We start from the raw sequence: 19,649 nt of genomic DNA, 5'->3' as shown, positions 1-19,649 counted from the left end.
CCTATGAGGGATTTGAGTAGACATAAGAAAAAATTTGAATGATTTGCGGCTTAAGGTTTAGTCGATGGAGAAGTCAGTTTGTATTCGATATATCATTCGAGTGACTGTCAACCTTGTTTGGAATGACTGTATCGCTGATACAACGGGCAATATTTTATCACGAAGATCTCAGCTGTCATCGTTCTAATAATACAACTAATTCAGTACGTAGGAGCGCTTGTTGCATATTTCATCAGATGAAGGCAATCTATGATTTTATCGTCCTCTCTGCTCAGCGATTACAGCCGCGGCATTTTTCTAGAATATTTGGTAGATAGCTATTTGATAATTGGACGGATTTCTACCAAACGGAACTATGTTCATTAAGACATGAGCCCTGAGACCCATAAGAATATATGCATAACAGAGCTCACGTCATAATGCACATGGCTCCGTTTGGCAGAAATACGTCCAGTTATTAATCGATATTGATAAAAATTTCGGATTTTAAGGAAATTTAGATACCTACATAATGCATAGGAATAGGAAGTCATAGAGGGTTTAAAATCCAATTTTAGGGCTAAAGAAATTAAAGGATATCATGCTCATTAACTTCGATGGTGATAAGATCAAAAGGTTGGATTGGAGTACGGCACTGGTTTTAACTTGGTGAAAAGTTCAGACATCAACTCTAGAAGAAATTAAAAGTTTTTAAAATTAATGTTTTCAATGTTATAGGATACAAATACGTAGCTTCATAAGAATGATTTTTGCTCCATTTGTCGATGCGAAGTTGAAATTCTTGTCGCGGATACCGCGGATATACCACTGGTATGTAATGTACATCTGGTAAGTAATTTTATGATCAGGAAATGAGGTACCCAACTTCAAAAACTTAAACAAGTTCGATGAGATTGAGAAAGCTCCTCATGAAGTGAAGCGTAGAAGTGAAAAATTTCATTTTATCAGCGCACTAGCTTTTACTCGACTTCTAAAGAGCGAAATTATCCTCAAGTTTCTGGTAATCATTATGCTCGGCTTTACCCCGCAGAGCCCGTGCACCCTACTTTGAAATAATAACGGAGTGGCACGAAGACGGGGACGCGTCTTATCCTGACGCTTGTAAATACAGGGCCAAGTCAAAGCAAGTCCCTGCGTGCGTGCCGGCACTTTGAACTTAAGTAAATACAGGGCCAAGTCAAAGCAAGTCCCTGCCTGCGTGCCGGCACTTTGAACTTAAGTAAATACAGGGCCAAGTCAAAGCAAGTCCCTGCGTGCGTGCCGGCACTTTGAACTTAAGTAAATACAGGGCCAAGTCAAAGCAAGTCCCTGCGTGCGTGCCGGCACTTTGAACTTAAGTAAATACAGGGCCAAGTCAAAGCAAGTCCCTGCGTGCGTGCCGGCACTTTGAACTTAAGTAAATACAGGGCCAAGTCAAAGCAAGTCCCTGCGTGCGTGCCGGCACTTTGAACTTAAGTAAATACAGGGCCAAGTCAAAGCAAGTCCCTGCGTGCGTGCCGGCACTTTGAACTTAATTTGATGTATGAATAAGAGGAAACTTGAATGACGGCTCCAATTTGATACTCGTTCATTTCAACTCTTTACTGCACCTATTCTTTGCTCTTTTTAGGTAACTTTCAGTTTCCTCCTTCGAAATTCTTAGGACTATTTTCAAAATAAATAGACAAAATAGTGGACGGTTACAAAACAGCGAAAGATAAAATACTCACTGGAAAAAAAACACATTGGATCTAGAGTCCAGACTCTTAAAAACATCGACAAGAAAAAGTACTCTTGATTCAATCAGAATTTAGCTTAAATCAAGAACCAAACCTCTTAATTTAAGCGGATTTCGCTTTGATTCAAGCGAAAATCCGATTGAAACAAGAGTATTTTTTCTTTTCAATGTTTTCAAGAGTCTGGACTCTAGATCCAATGTATTTTTTTTTTCCAGTGCTCAAAAGTTCTCGGTTCTAAGGGGCCGTCCCTAACTTACGTAACGCTCTGAGGGGGGCCAATGAGAGCGTTACGTAATTGGACCACATTTAGCAATAAGGAACCACTATTTCTGGCTCATTTTAGAAACACCATATATGCCATTGGTTTCCCTACGCAGAAAGGTGCTTTTACAGAAGAGTCAGATATAGTGGTTCCTTATTGCAAAATTTAATCCAAGTTTGCTTTTACGTGTCAAGTGATAAGGACCTGGGCCTACGTCACAAAGACGTTGCAAGGGGGGGGGGGTCAAAAATGCCGGAAAAGTGCGTTACATAATTCAGAGACGGACCCTAAAACCGTAACACACGATCAAAGAAGAGCTCTCAAGTAGCACTGATCCTTTAATTTCTCAGCCAGTTTTGCACGAAATTCAAAAAATTTCAAAATCTGATCTATAATGTGTCCCAAACACATCAGTCACCTTCAAAGATCGTCGTGTCGGGCTGACATGAGCAAAGGTCATGGAACTCGGCCCAGTAAAACGCTACAACGAAATGTGTAAAAATTTAGGGAGTAGAGAGCTTATGATTTACTCGATGGAGAATTTTGCAAATGTTTTATTGCTTCATCTAAAAGTGCTTAAAAAGCTGATTTCACAGTATTTTTTGCAGTTTTTTTCTGAGATGGGATATAGTATAAAAATAAATTTAAAAGTGTGAAAATACACCGCCTAGTGACGTCATCTGGCAGCATTTCCCATTTAAAAACACGTATTTTAGCAGATTAGATTATTTTGTCATATCTCTTCCAGCAATTGTTCACTTCATCAACCGAGGGTATCCTCGTGTTCAGTTAACTCAGTAGCTTCCACTTAAACACGAAATTCATCAAATTTCAGACACCTGCAAATTCTCTATTAGCGCCATTAATAATGAGGAAACCCTAGAAATAATAACTACGCACATTTGGAGACATGACTGGCAACAAAGGGTACTGTTTCCTGCAGGGGCTCGGTTCTGCATGGTCAACGAGTAACTGACCAGTGGTCTGTGAAATTTTCACAAGCAGCAATTTCTCCGGTAAGCCCATCTGGGCCGTGAGTCTGTGTTGCCATTAAAGGTCGGTCTTTTGATCTATTTGCGAATATTCCCAGAAAATCTTCCATCGTAAGTCACGTTACCACAGCCCCAGTACTGTGGCCTGTGGCTCTCGTCAAATAACTCACGCTCTGGCTGGTTTTCAACACTCTTCTACTCCTCCTATTGTAACGCCCTTTGACGCTGGCTTTGTCTCACCATTGGAAAATAATTTGAGCATTGCCTGCGGTATCCCCTCTTTTTTCCAAAAACGTCTTGAAAACGTTACAGTGAGTGATATTTGAGGGAAATGATGTATCAGTTAATAAAAATATTTACTTGGAAATGAATAAAATCAAAAGAAATTATGTAACACGCAATCCGAAGAAACATGGCTCCTTTTGAAACAGTTAATTTTCACACAGTTTGATTTATCATTGGCACGTTCAGCTAATCAGTTTAACCATCGTAATCTATAATTTTTACAAAGTTTGTATACGAACAGGAAGACAGACCTAATTTCACTTTCGAGCATGATATTTTCAATCGAGAGGAAGATTACCGACGCTCTATGGGGATTACATAACGCATTATGCAGGACAGGGAAAAGCTTTGAACGACATTATTGCGAGGGGTGGATGGGGTGAATGTTATGTAAGTCTTAAAGTGATTTCTCCCAGGTCCCCGCTTTGCTTAAATACGAAAAATGGCTGAGTTTCTTCCTCTTAGTGCTATCTAAAGCTAAAACTCTTCGTGTTTAAGTGTCCCTGAACTCCCTGAAACCCCTTTGCAAATGAAAGCCGATTGGCAATGGCGCAAGTCATGAACGGATTTGAACAGTGAGAAAAACAGATTGACCCTGCTAAAAAACTTACCAAGATAGCTTTGAATTACATACATTTGATTACGAAGAGTTGTGATAAACCCCGTGGAAATGATGCAAAATCTACACCCTTCAACAAAAACCTCAAATTTAAAGATAGTGCATTTATTTTACAAATGAGAAAAAAATAACACTAAGAAGAGGCCCGAGCTGTAAGAAACAAGTTGGAGAAATGGTGCTGGGTACACACCATTTCTAGGAGAAAAACAAGCCAAAAATTTCCAAAGTTATAATTACAGTCAAAAATACATTTTTGCAACAGTAATGAGTACCAGTACAAAACTGAGGGAGGATGAAAAAATGTATTTTTAACTCCAGTTATAATTTTTGGAACTTCTTGATGGCTTTGTTTTCCCCGCAAAATGGTGTGGACCCAGCACCATTTCTCCTTCTTGTTTTATTTTATGATATATTTAATTCACTGTGCTCAATACTAGATGGCCTTAAAAACTAGGCTATAGTATTTTTGTACCATTGTATTTTGGCTTACCCGATTTAGCACTAAATTTAATCTTTTATTTTGTTTTGAAAAAAATGTGTAAGTTTTTAAGATTCTTATTATATTTTAGGCTATGCTCTAGTAGCTTGTAGATGAAGGAGAGGGAGACATTTTTACAATTTTTTTAGTGTTTTCCACGACACTCGGAAATTGCACCGCTTTGACGGGAGGGTGCTGGAGCCGAGCTTCTCTCGAGCGCACCCTGTGATGTCGAAAATTAATTTCTGTCGGAAAATCGTCGTCATCAGCGGGGAGACACGGTGATGCGTGGAGGATCGATCCCGCTCTAAGTTGAGTCGAGTCGGGAACAAGTTTCGCGTAACAAATCATTGGCCCGACCGTCCGATTCAATGCAGCGTGAACTGCGTTCTTGTTGGGTGATTTTCACGCGCACGTTAGAACGTCGGATTTGGAAAAGTTGCCTCTCATGCATGTGACAGCCCAGGAAAAGAAGAGGCCTTCTTGCACAATGCAATGAACAATACGGTTAAAAAACTTTGATTTTACTTTGAGGAGTTTTTCTCTGATGACAACATGAAAAACATGTTTCGGCTCAGCTTTTATTTTATTTTATATTCTTTAGCGAAAGGTGATTTGTAACGCGCTTAGCACAGAGGAACTGAGCATGATCAGCTATTGCCAAATTTAACTGGGCAATGTCATTTTTTACAAGAGAAAGTTTGTATGTGGTTTCATTTGAGAATTTTATGGTATCATATTCGCACCATGCAGAAAATTCACTGAAAAATGCACAAAAATTCGCACAACCGTTCTCATGTAAAAATTAAATTGCCTAGTTTTTGGCAATAGATGATGTCGCTTTGGTTCCTTTCCGCTAAACTCGGTACAATTGGTCCTTTGTGAGAACCAAGAGAGATTCTCAGATAAAATAGATGAAATTCTTTTTTCGTAAATCATATGTAATATTTTTTGTTTTTAATTTAAAAAGATTCTCTAATCCCGCTTTTTCTATTTTATTGATTGATTTTTCATTAAAGTTTATTGAAATTATCAATGAACCTTTTTTCGTTTAATCAATGAAAATTAATCAATATGTATCGCTTTTCTAGTTCACGGGAGAATCGTTTACTGACTAATATATACTTTGTCCCATTTCATCAGCTGAAATTATTTTAGATTATAGTAATTGAACTTATCTCGAGTGCTGTCTCTGTAGAAGCGCTCCTTTGTCGTCGAAATAAAAAATTATGTTAACAGTGATCGTTTCCTCAACCTTCCAATTTTTTTTTTTTTTTTTTTTTTTTGTTTTTTCTGTAATTTACGGCCAGCAATTCACTGGGAACATAATCCCAATTTCCTCTCTACGCGGCCTCCAAGCACTGAAAGGAAACTACACGAAAAGTCGTAGAGCAACCGCATGTTCAAGTTATCAGAGAGATGCATGAATTCAAGTACAGACGAGTGCACGGAATAAAACGTATTCATCTTTGATTGCATCGTTACACGCCACTTCTAACGCTTTATTTTATTTCAGGGTTTTTTAAGAATATACGTACAGTTTTTCTGAAGAGTTTCCGGAGATTTTTCGGAATGATCTCAAATAAAATCATCAAAAATTTAAACGTGATATTTTTGTTCGGCCTTTCTTCTTTTTACTAACCCCAAATTAATTTTACGCAGTTCGAGTTCCTGAATCGTTGCAGTAACGATACAAATTTTCCCTTTAATCAATCGTAAAAACTGGGCAAAGAATCAGAAGCGCCTAACTGATTTTAAACAAAATCAAGGAAAATTTCGACCCGATATTTTTGTTCATTCTATTTTCTTTATTATTTTCATCAACAAGAAAAAATTAAACATCGTCCGAATTTCTGAATCCCTGCAATTAAGATCAGAAGCGGACTGGCTCCTCGAGGCGGCCGGAGGAAATTATATTTTCACCGTGAAAACATACATGATTGCAAAATCTCTACAATCCTGTGATCCGAGGATTGCAACCTCGCGGTCTGCACTGTTCGGAAATTGTGTACAACTGGGTAGGTTCGACACCAAGAAAATACGACTTTCCAAGGATTTGAGCGCGCACCGTAGTATACGCGCAATGCATGAAGTATTCTGCAGATATGTAAGGCGCGCACTGTGCTGTGCGCGCAATGCATGAAGTATCCTGCGGTCTTGTAAGGCGCTACTATGCGTTACGTGCCGTGCGCGCCAGCTCCGCGTCGGCCGCACTGATTTTGATGCGATTATTCAAACTTGCGGCGTCAGCGGTTTTCAACTTATTTGATTTTGAAGTTTTTGGAAAATTTGTTGGAATTATTGTCATTTTAAATGATGAAACATTACATTAAACCCAACTAGTTTCCCTGTTTTCATCTACATATTTTTTATAAATATTTATTAAAGCATGCAAATGAAGCTACTTTTACGCGTTATCACCTGTCGATAACCGCAAAAATTATGGAAATCGGTCCAGTAGAACGCTCAAACGAACTATGACAAAAAATCAAAATTTACATTGTTTAAATGGGAGAATTCGCAACTTCACCGCGTAATTTAAAAAAAAAACTTGGGTCATATTTTCAAAATCTGAATAAAGCGGGCTCATCTAGAGACAATTGCCTGTCGATAACCGGAAAAATCAAGAAAATCGGCTCGGTAAAACGCTGGATCTAAGCGTTACCAGATATGCAAATTTAGGAGGCCTCGGAGCTTATCTATACGATTACGTGAACACACTATATACTAAAGAGGTGGAAGAAACTTCTCATTTTTTCTGGTCGGATGGTCAACTTGTTCAAAAGGAGGAAATAACAAAACTCCCTCTTTTTATCTTCCTGACCTCTCAACGGAGAATGGACTTTTCTTAACGACATTTATTTACAGGGGAAACTTTCCCACCAACAGTATGGTGCTGCATCCGAAATAACCCTGCAAAGTTAATAAAAACTTGTTGTTTCAAGTCCAAGTTCACGAAACGGTGTTTTATGAGATGAACTGGAAACCAAACATTTTTCAAACTACATTATACGGACACTATAAAATTAATTATCTCCACTACTAAGGGAAGAGAAAGAAACGAAACCTCTAATTTATTGAGTGTGGCTCCGGTGGAAATCAAGTTGATGATAAAGACAAAATCCTTAGTTCGTTAAAACGCAGATGGTGAAATCCAAAATAAAGAGAAGGAAACTATTTTTTGTAATGCTGCCGTGCTAAGAAAGAACGCCGTATGAGCCTTCAGACGTCGCCAAATTTCCGTTGTCAAATCACGAAATTTTGGGAAAAGTTGTACATATTTTTCTTCCGATTTTGCATAGACTTTCAGCTCGTAAGTTGGTCCAAAGTGTCTAAGAATTTCAAGGTGAAAAATTCATGAAGTTTTGCAAAAAAAAAATATTTTCTGAGAGGCAATTTAGCAACATTCGGATGTTCATACGGCGTTTGTCCTTGGCACAGCAGAATGGCTGTCATTACACCAATTACGGAATATATTATATAGAGCCTGCTCCCTTAAAAGGCTCTCATCAGACCCTAATCCTGAACCTGGGAATATCATCGTCAAAATATGGCTAAAATGGAACCTCAGGGTGATGCAAACATTCGGGGAAAGTTTTAGCTCAAATTCAAAGCTTGTCTCAATGCAACAGCGATCAAAGTTCACACTTCAAACCTCTCCTCCTTCTTGTCTGTGCCCTCTTGTTACTCCCTCTGTTTATCTGCTGGACTCCATTTTACAATGAAAAACTACTATTTCTGGCTCATGTGGACATGGCTCACATGTGTAATGGTTATAACAGGAGTCAGAAGTAGTGGTTTCTCATTACAAAATGTGGTATAAGTGTTCGGCCTCCCCCTTGTTTCGTCCCTAAACGTTTTCCGGTCATCTAATCGCCATCGAATTTCTCCTTTTCCGTTGCTTAGTTTTGTGTTTTTTTTTGTTTTTTTTTTTTTTTTTTCTACTTCAAACAGCATACAAGGGATAATCCTGCGCTTTAGTCCCGTCCCCCCTTCGTCCAACCTACCAGTCTCAGGCAACCGTTGATTGAGACCATCAAACTCGGGTCGCCTGGCCGGGAATCGAACCCTGGACCTTCCGATCATGGAGCTAGCGCTATACAACCACTATACCACAGGAGGCCGATAAAGTTCTCAAGCGGTCGAAAACAATACGCTGCTTAGTATGAAAAAAACATGTTTGGTCGCTAAAAATGTGAAACTTACACAAAGCTCTAATATAAAACTGGGCTACAAACTCTATGGAAGACATTTCTTGTCAGCAAGCTCCATATAAGCAGCACTTTAATGAAATCTTCAGATTCCCCCTTCCCTACGAGAATTCATTTTAAGAGCCCTTACTTCATTGAGATAAATAATTATGGATGACATTTTTTCTGGTATGTGGAGTGTGACCAAGTGCTAGAAATAATGTAACATTTTTTGGAAACCTTACATTTCATTGGTATTTTATTAATTTTATGGTCAAATTTTATCAATAAAATGTAAGTTTTCCAAAAAATGTTATATTATTTCTAGCACTTGGCCACACTCCGCGTGCCGATATATTTCAGTGCTCCTACCTTTTGGACATAGTAATATTAATAATACGATGTTCGCTGAACTTGACATTTTTTTAAGAACAAACGAGCAATGAACTCCAACAACACTGGTAGCCTGTAGAAGCGAAGTTCAAATCGGAAAATCTTGCAACTAAGCTGACTAATCGTCGCTCCTTCGGAGTGGGAACGTTACTCGATTCTTGATTGAACTCCAGGGAGCACGGAGTCATATGAACGACAAGGCTTGTCTCAAAGTTCAGTTAAACTTTTTGGACGGAGGAGTGATATAATGAAAAAGTTCCGGTCGGAGTCGTAATGTGAACATCCCTGGATGATTCCGACCGGCAAAGACAGTGGCAGCAATTAGGTGTGCACCAGGAACTGGGACAATTGCATGACAAACCGGACTGATCGATTAAGCCAAGCACTTATGAACCCTATCGCCGCAAGATTTGATCGCTTATAAATTAAGCGAGACCATAGTTCCAAGCAAATATTTTAAGAAAACAATAGACGATTTTTGTCGGTTCCAAATGTATTCCTTTGACATTGAAATCATTTAAAAAATCGATGGAGTTGGGAGAAAAAATCGTATCGTGGACAGAAAATTGGCGCCTGGTAAGACCCCCTAAAATGTTCCATGAAAATATCAACAAAAATGGAGTAAAAAGTCCTTCAAAAGGCCTCTAACGGGTAGAGAGGGAAATCAAAATTTACTGATAAGAGGCCGTCCTTAAATTAAGTAACGCTATACTGCCATGTTAAGGAGAAACGCCGTTCGAACCTTTAGGTGGCAAAGTTTCCTTCGATACAACGCCTATTTCCTGGTAATCTTACGAACATTTTATTCCAATTTTTCAGATGATTTTGTTCACAATTTCACCTAAAGATTCTGAAAATTTAAAGGGAAAATATCCATAACTTTCTTCAAAAATAAACATTTTATCGAAAGAAATTTGGCAACTCTCGAATGTTCATAAGGCGCCGTCAAAACTTGTCGAAACCACGGATCAAAGATCACTATTTCAATAACTTTCGAGGGATGTTTTGCTGTTCCTACCGAATTTTTAAAGCGAAAAATCAATGTGCTTTCTATTTATCCCTCCTCATATAAATCATGCTTTATCTATATTTGATTGTTTTTATTCAGAAAATACCACCGATCTCATGAGCTTTATTACAATTATTTATGCTTTCTGAAATTTGTCAAAATCAAACATCGCCGCACAAAATCTCACGCAACATTTGGATCAGAAAGGAATCCAAAATAATGACGTCTTAATTATTGCGATGAAAACTATTTGTTATAGACTACGATTAATGATCCGAGGACTTAATATAACGGGAGCATCTCATCGAGATTAAAGTCATTCGTCAACACCAAACTCAACTTTTTCAATGAATTTCTATGACAATAAATTAAAGTTTACCGAAGACGGAGGGGTGATTTACGAAACACGTGAATTTTAATGAAGAAATTATATCGCGTTAGCTTCTTCTCATTTATCAAAGCCGCGCTTTCTAATAGATTCATATTTTAATATTGAAAAGTTTAGTCAGCAACTATGTCAATCTATTGTCTAAATAGTCAGAATTCAGAGTGACGTTGTCCACTGCAAACTTTCGCAATCTTAGTCTAATGTTATGACTTTTTCTTTTTCTTTTTTTTTTGACACGCTGGTGCTGCATGCTTTTTTAGCATATAGTAATTAAGCAAAAGTAAGTTATAAGAGAGTGAATAATAGTCGTATTTATTGTCCTTCCTGAAACAGCTCCAATCCTTGGGGAGACCGCACATTATGCTTATTTAAATTGAATGAGACTCAAGGACACCTTTAACATAGCATCTTTAGGCGTACAATATTTAACGGAATACAAGTTAAATTTGAGTTTTAACTTCAGAACTTAGAGTTAAACGGATCGTTTCGCGCTAGCACAATAGTTTTATACCGCAAAAAATATATGATACGAAAAGTATATGGAAGAAAATATATTGAAAGTAATGCAAATCTTAAGTACGTCCGTGCCTACCTTAAAATTTGGCAAAATCAAAGAATTTTTTCTTTTATACTTTGTATCGTTGCAGTGGGGAAACATAACAACCTCTTGTACTCGTAAGGCGATCTATATGTATTTGAAACTCAAGATGAATTGGACTGCATTTTGCAATTTGGAACTATAAATTCTGGCTCATCTGAAAAAACACTTATGTACATAGGGAAACTAATGGCACATACATTGTTTTTAAACCGGGCCAGGATTTATAGTTCCAAATTGCAAAATGCAGTCCAATTGAGGGGCTTGGAGGACAAGACGCATAAGTTCATTTTTTTTTAAAAGTTGAGATGTTGAATTCAAGTAAAACTTGTTTGATCCATATTCTGTGAAAAATTAGCTCCCAAACTCCAGTTTTTAAGCATCAAAAAGTCAGTTTGAACTTTCTTTTCGCCATAAGAGTCCATATGATTTCGGAACTTCAAACACGTGCTAATTGAAATAGCAAAAACTGCACTTACGCGTCTTGTCCGCCGAACCCCTCAATTTCACGCAAATTCTAAAAAATCGTCCTTTTTATGATGTTGCTTGAAGTAAAATCCTAAAATTCCCTTTAAGATTATGTAAACATTTTAAAGCCGCACTTTGTAAGCAAGAAGCTATTTGAGGAGCGACTGTAAATGGACGGAGTTAAACAGAGAGGAACCAAGCCACATCGGGATCGAACCGAGAAAAAGAGGTTTAAAGTTTGGCTTCGGCATAAGACTCAATGTAAAAGATAAACTTAAAGTTCAATTTCTGCAAAATTTGCTCCAACAAAAACTTCGAATTTTTGGCGATAGATAGTAGAGCAGTGGTTGAGTTCAAAACCACTCATAATTCAATTTTTTTCCAAAATGTGGGTTGGTTCCTTTCTGCTTAACTCAGTCCAAATACGGTCCTGAAACTGGAGACGCACGGTGAGGTTAACAAGTCACTACATCCCTTTCCTGTTAAATGTCACGAACACAATGCGCTGTCCTACACTGCGGGTCCAAAATCATACAGAATGTTAAAGTCATCGTCCTAGTCGCCGTTTAAGAAGAAATTATAGGGAGGTTCACCCCTGTAATTAGTCACGTGCTTTATAGGACGAAGCTCATCATCGCGGTTGCCAAACTACACAGCAGAGATCCCCTTGACGCTTGAACTGAAAAAAAAATCTCGGTGTATTTACCAAGAAAAGGGTGAAATTACCAAGAATTCAGGGTTCTATTTGATCGCAATTTTTTCTTGGTAAAATTACCATTTATGGAATTGGTAATTTTATCAAGAAATCTCGGTAAAATTATTGACCTTTCTCGGTAATTTTACTGGACCTTGGTTAAAACGCCAATACTTTTTATCGACTGTGGTAGAATTATCGAGATAAAATGGCAAAGTTACCGGGAATTGATTACCAATAAAAGTGGTATTCTTACCTGAAAAAAAACAGTAAAAATACCGGGTTTTAGGTAAGCTTACCTTGGTCTAGGTAAAATTACCAATAATTGGTAAAAAAGTGAGATGGTAAAGGTACCAACGGACCTTGGTAAAAACGCCGAGAATTTTTTTTCAGTGTGTAATGTCCACCCGCACATGGCTACAAGCCTGAGCATGCCTTCCTCGTTGCTCCCTTCTTCCGTCGCTCTTCTGACGTGAGGCCGTATCTCGATTTCCGCGTAAATCCTAGATAGCATGACTTTATATGCAAAACAGGGCTCATGTAGGAATTGAGATACGCCCTTACGTCAGAAGGGCGACGTTTTGTGTGGCGCACGTATCTGCACTGAAAAAAATGGTATGCTGTTTCAGCACCTAGGATGTCAAACAAGCGTTTGGCGATCCTTAGACGCTGCCTTGATTGCCCACGCAATTGAATTTGCACTCACAGGATGTAAAGTTAACGGCGGAGGCAATAAAGACAGCATCTTGGGATCTTCAGGCACATTTGTGACATCCTTGATGCTAAAACAGCATATTATTTTTTTCAGTGTGGAAAAATCGTCATGGAGTCAGGTAGAAGAGTCTAAAGGTGGAAACTGGAATCTTTCAGTATAACAAGAAAACTAGATTCAAGGCAAGAAAAGTCGGCTTTCAGTTTTTGATACAAACGCTCTCAAAAATATTTGGTCAAAATTTCAGGACGGTATTTGGATTAAGTATCAATGAGTCGTGAGCAGGGGCGAAGCGTGAATGATCAATTATCGATATTAGAGAATTTGCAGGTGTCTAAAATTTTGTGAATTTCGTCTTTAAAATGATTTAACTAGGAAAACTGAGTACGAGGATATCCTTGGTTTCTAAATTGAAGAATTATTAGAGGAAATGTGACAAAATAACCTAATGTACTAAAATACTGATTAAATGGAAAATGCCACCAGATGACGTCATAAGGTGGCACATTTTCTCACTTTTAAATCTATTTTTCTCCAGTGTTTCCATGTCAGAGAAAAATTGTGAAAAATACTGCGAACTCACCTCATTAGGCACTTTCAGGTGAAGTAATACTATTTTTGTGTGCAAATTCTCCTTTTCCCACCATTTGAATCCGTGGTAAAGAATCGATTATTAACGTGTTCGTTGCGGACACACTGCTCATCGATCCTTTCCTATGGATTAAATTGGCAGATCAAGCAATATATCGCAAAGCACGCCCACACCACGTGAATCGCTTCTTAGACTGGCTACAGTGTCTCAAACCTCCAGCGTTTCTTTTTTTGCCTTCGAACTTCGGCTTGCTTTTGGTTAAATATTTTGAATGTTTGGATGTTTATTGTGCAGCCCGGTTTGATACAAACTCAACGTGTGGAGGGGAAAGTGGTACATAAATAAATAATAAAAAAATACTGTGGTATCGACACAACATTTTTTCACAACTCTTATTTTGACAAAACATTCTATAAAAATTTCAAAATAAATACTCAGCTCAACACTTGAACTGCTCCGTAGAAAAATAGAATGACAGGACCAGAGCTCTTTATCGCAGAAGAACTCGAAATTAGTCAGCAAGAACGTTGCTTTTAAAGTTTATCCATCTATGCGTTTAAACCCGTCGCTCGTCTGAAGTTTTCTCTCCTGTGAATTTGCACAAGAAGCACGTAAATAAAATGTTTAATGTTTTCACATTACTTACGTTAGTTGACAGTGTGCGCGCCTCGAGACGCCAGCATTCCCGAGGAGGAAAGAACGAAAAATTGACGCATTTAAATCAAAAGAAACTGCATTCGTTCTGACATGAACCCTGAGATCCATAAGAATTCATGCATGCCAGGGCTCATGTCCAAATAGATATGGTTCCTTTTGATCTAAATCAGTGGCGAGGCGTGAATGATCGATTATCGATATTTTCCCATTCGAGGCTGTGGTAAAGAATCGATTATGAAGGTGTTCGTTGCAAAAACCCTGTTCATCGATCCTTTTCCATAGGTTTAAGGAGCAGATTAACCAATATACCGCAAGCACGCCACACTTTTGATCTATATGCGTCCAAATATTCGCAAATCAGTCGGTAATGATGAACAGTTAAAAAACGACTCGAAACGTGATCGCAGTTTTTTAACGGAAGTTACAGTGTAAGTGAGAAAATCACAATTAAAACTTTAGTCGTTTGTGTGCTTTTAAAGTAAATAACGGACAAAATTGCGAGGAGACTTAAAACTGAAAATCGGATTCCAATTTTTAGTGTGACAACTCTCTTTGAATTCAGACTTGCATAGCTTTTTCGCGAAAAATTGCTCCATATCAGCGTTAAATGACCCTTATGGCTTCAAGCGAGCATTATACGGACGTCAGGCGTTATTAGAGTCTCTATACTTTACACTACTTAGACAAAACTCCTCTCAACAAAACCCAAAAAGGATCTACAGAGCAAGCTTGGAAGACAAAGAGTACAATCGATTATTTCTCATTAAAATTTCATGTAAAATACAATAGATGTAAAAAAAATCTTCGATATCAACGAAACAATAGCGATTCTGATGTTTGAAAAATTAAAACTTTTTGCGTGTTCTAAAAAATTAGAATTCAGTGTTTTTATTTTATTTATTTATTTATTTTTTTAAGAAATTAGCGGGTTTGAGTTGGTAAATTTTAATTTAAACGTAGACACAAATATATTATTTATCAACTGATTTTAGGAATTTTCATCAAGCTCAACGAGTTGTTCATCAGCATTTGACGAGAGAATAGGACATAGATATGTCAGATCCGTTATCAGATTAGCTTGTCTTTAATGCATTTGAAAACACAAATTGCAAGATGTCGGAGCCACATGCAAGGCCGAAAATGTTTCTAATTTTATTGAGACCCTCTTTATAAAATTTTCCGCGCCTTTTTGTATTCCCTTATCACATCTAAAACCTCGAATTATCTAATCACTACACGGCCTTACCCCCTCAGGATGTCTCAACCCCTCATGCTAAGGCCTCTCCGGTCATATTTCAAAACTTTAGAGAAAGCCACAGAGAAAGCTCACTCGCCTGAGAGTCACTACCTATCGGTGGAATAGCTGCAAAAATTATCAGCCCAGATGATCTCTATAAGGGAGCATCACAAACAATTATTTGCATTGTTTAAAAAAGGGGAATTTACGATTCCTCGCATAGTCTGAAAAAACAGGGATTAAAATTTAAAAGCTTATAGTAGGAGTAGGCTTGGAGTGGTATTACTAGTCGATATTCGCAAAAAGCACAGAATTCGGCCTAAAAAATAATGTCGATCGAGAGTTTTCTTAGAAATAACAATTTGGAGATCCAGAGAGATCATAAAAACAGCATGATGTATCGGTAAAAAGGACTTACTTCTCGCGAGGATATTGTCCGCCGAACCGTTTGTCAGCATTTCGAGGAGATACCACACTCTCCCCCACTGTTAAGTACCATCCTCCCATACCTTTCACTAAATTTGGGCAAATTTTTAGTCTAAACCACCTCGATTCGGCCCTGAATTCCGACACGAACACTTACCACCTCGATATCACCCGGTAAAATGACATCATTCATTTTATGACGCAAAAACACATAACTAATCAGGGCAGGAGTCAATCAACATGATTATGCTATAATTTTAAAAACTCGTAAAAAAAATGCATCATAACCCAAGAGAAAATTACCTCGCACGTCTATTGTTTTAAATATTTAATTTTTCTCCTTGTATATTTTTTTATTTAATCGATAAAAAATCCGAGGCGATGCTTTTGCAAATTTCCCGAAAATCGCCCGAAATCCCTGGAACCGCGTGATCACAAACCGGCCGGTGAGGCGCGATTTTTCGCGCGCGACTGGATCTCGCGGGAAAATGAGTAGGTAGATGGGGCAGTCCGTCAGCCTGCTACTGAAGACGGAGTAGCGCGAAATATATCCGAGATGAACAGGAGCGTTCGCAGCGCGCCCTGTCGTCCCAACTCGCGCCCTGCGCACCCCAACCTTTTCGAGGTGATGCACTACCCTCATCGCGGCTTTACAGTTCAGCTACCCGACGACCATCATGGACAAAGGAAGGTTGTTGCTCCTGGAATAGGGTATTAATTGCGTTATCAACGCGAGAACTGTGCTGACGCGTCGAGGGAAGTCATGAGTCATTTTTGGTCACAGAAAAATGTATCTTCTGTTTTTTGTCTATTCGAATTTTACTTATCCTCAGCTGTAATTCAAGACACTGTTTTTTTACACACAAAAAATCTAATCATTTTTGGATTGCATTCATGCGAAAGGTACCAGAGTATTGCAGTGTTGCTAAGATATAGTGCAGACGGCGAATTCAGCAATTTGGCAACACCAGATTTCTACTTTTACCCAAACCTGTAAATTTGAGACAAAGACTATTCATACCTCAGACAATGCAGAAGACAATTTCATATTTTTGCATGATTTCAGCACTTTTATTGCAAAGGATAAAGTTGCATATTCCTATCAACATTGCAATGCTCGGTCCTTTGCCAAATTGCGGTCATTCATCGTCATGCAATTTTGATACCTATAGAGTGATGCAATCTGGCATCCCAATAACGCCGCGCCATTTATATAATGCATCCAAAGCTTTAAACAGGTTTTTCTCAGGACGATAATTTTTTAACTTCTGGTATTTGATCAATTCGGAACGCATCGTTTGCTGTATTCGTCTCAATACTTCAAGAAAAGTGAGACGTTGAATTGGCAAGGGACATTTTCTTTTTACGAAGTTCATTATCTACAGGCAATACTGCTTCCTTTAAAACCTTAACCATTGGATAAAAACATGCAAGGGAAAAAAGAGTGCAGTGTACGATTGAATCGAATTCAGATTTGTTTGATTCGGATAAGCATTGACAGAATGATGATGATCTAATACTTTTGTCTGCACTCTGTATGAACCGTTTCATTACTTTTATCCAGCCATTCTTCAAATTTATTATCCCTCCTTCGTTTCTGCAGTTTCTTTAAATCGAATGCTGTATCATTGTTTCTAATCTCGCCAAACATAGTGCGGCCGCCGCACTAGTTGGCGGGGAATGCATATTAGCGCCTACAAGCGTGGAGGAATACTTCACGCATTGCGCCAAACAAATAGTGCAGTCGCTGGTCGGTGCGGAGCGCATATTAGCGCCTACAAGAGTGGGGGAATACCTCACGCATTGCTCGTTCACTACATTACGGGTGAGCGCTTTAATCGTGGAAAATTTGTAATATCTCGGTGCCGGACATACCGCTATTCACGCCATTTCCAACTTGTGTGCACCTTAAACTGAAATTTTACGCTAGTATTTTCCAAAAAACTTGGATAGATTGATTCAAGGCTGTAACTCTGGAATGCAGTTATACATCCTATTGTCCAAAAAGACGACGATTTCAAGGAATTGCCTGGGTTCTTGGAGAAAAGAGGCACAACATTTTTGGAAGCTCTTAAGCAACCCTGAAAGCACGGCGATGCATGATGGGAATGACTTATTTATAATATCTGAAAACAAGAAAATGTTTTAGGGACGTTAGTTTAAATTGAGGGAAAAACCAAAATATCTCAAAAGCGACTTCAAAATGTTAAGGAAAATAAGTCATGGTGACAGTCATGCGTTTTTTAAAATTTCCTTAGGTCATTTTATTAAAAATGTCGAACCCCTCATTAAAGAGTTCTAATCTAAAATCCTCTTATAATAATTTTTGAAATGTTTATAAGAATATGATACAATATTTTTTTCACGCTTCAAGACCGTAGTAAAAAAAAGATTTTCACAAACATTTTTGCTAATTTCTGAATTTTTTAACATTAAGTACCTAACAATAAAAATAATTTATTTTGCATTTAAAAGAATTTTTTCAAAACTAAGAATGCCAAAATCGTCTCCTAAAATTTTGCAATCAGTTAGTGTTTCCTAAAATTGCATTTTTTACCTATTGAAAAACATTTTTTACCTATTTTGCAAGTTTCGGTAGTTTTAGTTTTATCCATCTATCAGCTTTCAAAACAAACTTGTTTTTCGGTGCGCTGTTAGGGAACGTGAATTAAACATAGGATCCTGGTCAAAGTCGTCGATTTTGTCTCTGCTTCCGACCACTCCGCTATACATAGGACCCTCTAATCCACGAGAGGCCAATTTCGCTATCGAAGTCTCAATTGCGCTAGCTGTGCGCCCGCTCTCAAGCAACGTGCTGCCGCGCCAAGAAAAAACGCCGTAAGAGAATTCGAATGTTGCCAAATCTCTTCTCAGACAAAAATATTCTCAAGGAAAGTTATAAATATTTTCCTTTGAAACTTTCAGACACTTTAGATCAAATCACAAACAAAATTCTCCGAAAAATCCGAGGAGAAATTATTATAAATTTTGAGGAAATTCTTGATTTGTCAAATAAAATTTGGCAACGTCTGGAGGCTCATACGGCGTTCTTCCTTAGCATGGGAATGTACCTCAACTCAAAAGATCCTCGGTCGACGAATGCTCAGTATCTTTGGACTTGAGAAGCTCCCTCAAGCACAAGGTGGAAAGGACAACCAACTCCCTCCCCTCTCTTGCCACCCTACTCCCAACCCCCACCCCCGAACCCCCTTACCTTTTGCGGGGGCTCTCCCTCGCTTTAAATGGAGTATAAATTTCGACAAGCCGATAATATCGTCCGCTCTTCCCGCTGCGAAAGTAATTAGGTAGATTTTGGAGGGGCCTCGAGCAACGATCTTCCAGACTTGAAACGCATCCGCAATCAGCGCTGCCAAATTGCCAATCAAACTTAAGGTAGGTACCAGATCCATCGGGGAAGAGACTTTACGATTCAAAGTTTCCCGGACGTAAAATTGTAACCCCATGTCATCGGGAAATTTTCACTGTCAGGCATTACCAAATGAAAATTTCACTAAATGATAGTTTGATTACTCCAAAAAATCGACAAAATGCTGGACAGAAACTGCACAGCTATTTTACTTTGTGACCTTGATATTGCATACCTCTCCTTCGTCTAGAAAACACATAGTTACGCCACAAAAATCCAAAATAAGTCCGTCACATTCAGAGATAAAGCCGACCGGGTAGACTTTTTTATAAAAGTACACAAAAATTAGAAAAATTCACTAAAAAATCTCGGAAAATCCAGAAAAATTGTCCTCAAATCACGTTTAAAACATCTAAAATGTTAAGACTTCACTACTTAACGGATAAATTGCGTCGTCTGTAAAGCCCAATTTTAAAAATACCGTAACTTGTCAACGTGTCGGTAACTGTCACTTTGATAAAATACTGCGCTTACTTTATTCCATTCTTATATGTTCAGGGCACG

At 38.2% G+C, this 19,649-nt stretch overlaps 1 protein-coding gene across 1 annotated transcript in view; it reads right to left on the bottom strand.

Annotated features, from left to right (window-relative positions):
* LOC109030779 (parapinopsin) overlaps positions 1–16,238 on the bottom strand; it is a 192,171-nt gene extending 175,933 nt beyond the window's left edge. Inside the window, exon 1 of the mRNA XM_072297683.1 lies at positions 15,711–16,238. The gene's annotated coding sequence lies outside the window, so the exon portion shown is untranslated. The remainder of the gene's footprint in view (positions 1–15,710) is intronic.
* Positions 16,239–19,649: the final 3,411 nt, after the last annotated feature.

The sequence above is a fragment of the Bemisia tabaci genome, chromosome 3, assembly GCF_918797505.1.
Source record: "Bemisia tabaci chromosome 3, PGI_BMITA_v3".
Lineage (NCBI taxonomy): Eukaryota > Metazoa > Arthropoda > Insecta > Hemiptera > Aleyrodidae > Bemisia > Bemisia tabaci.
Note: the sequence above shows the minus strand (reverse complement) of the source record. Positions and strands in the feature narration are given on the sequence as shown.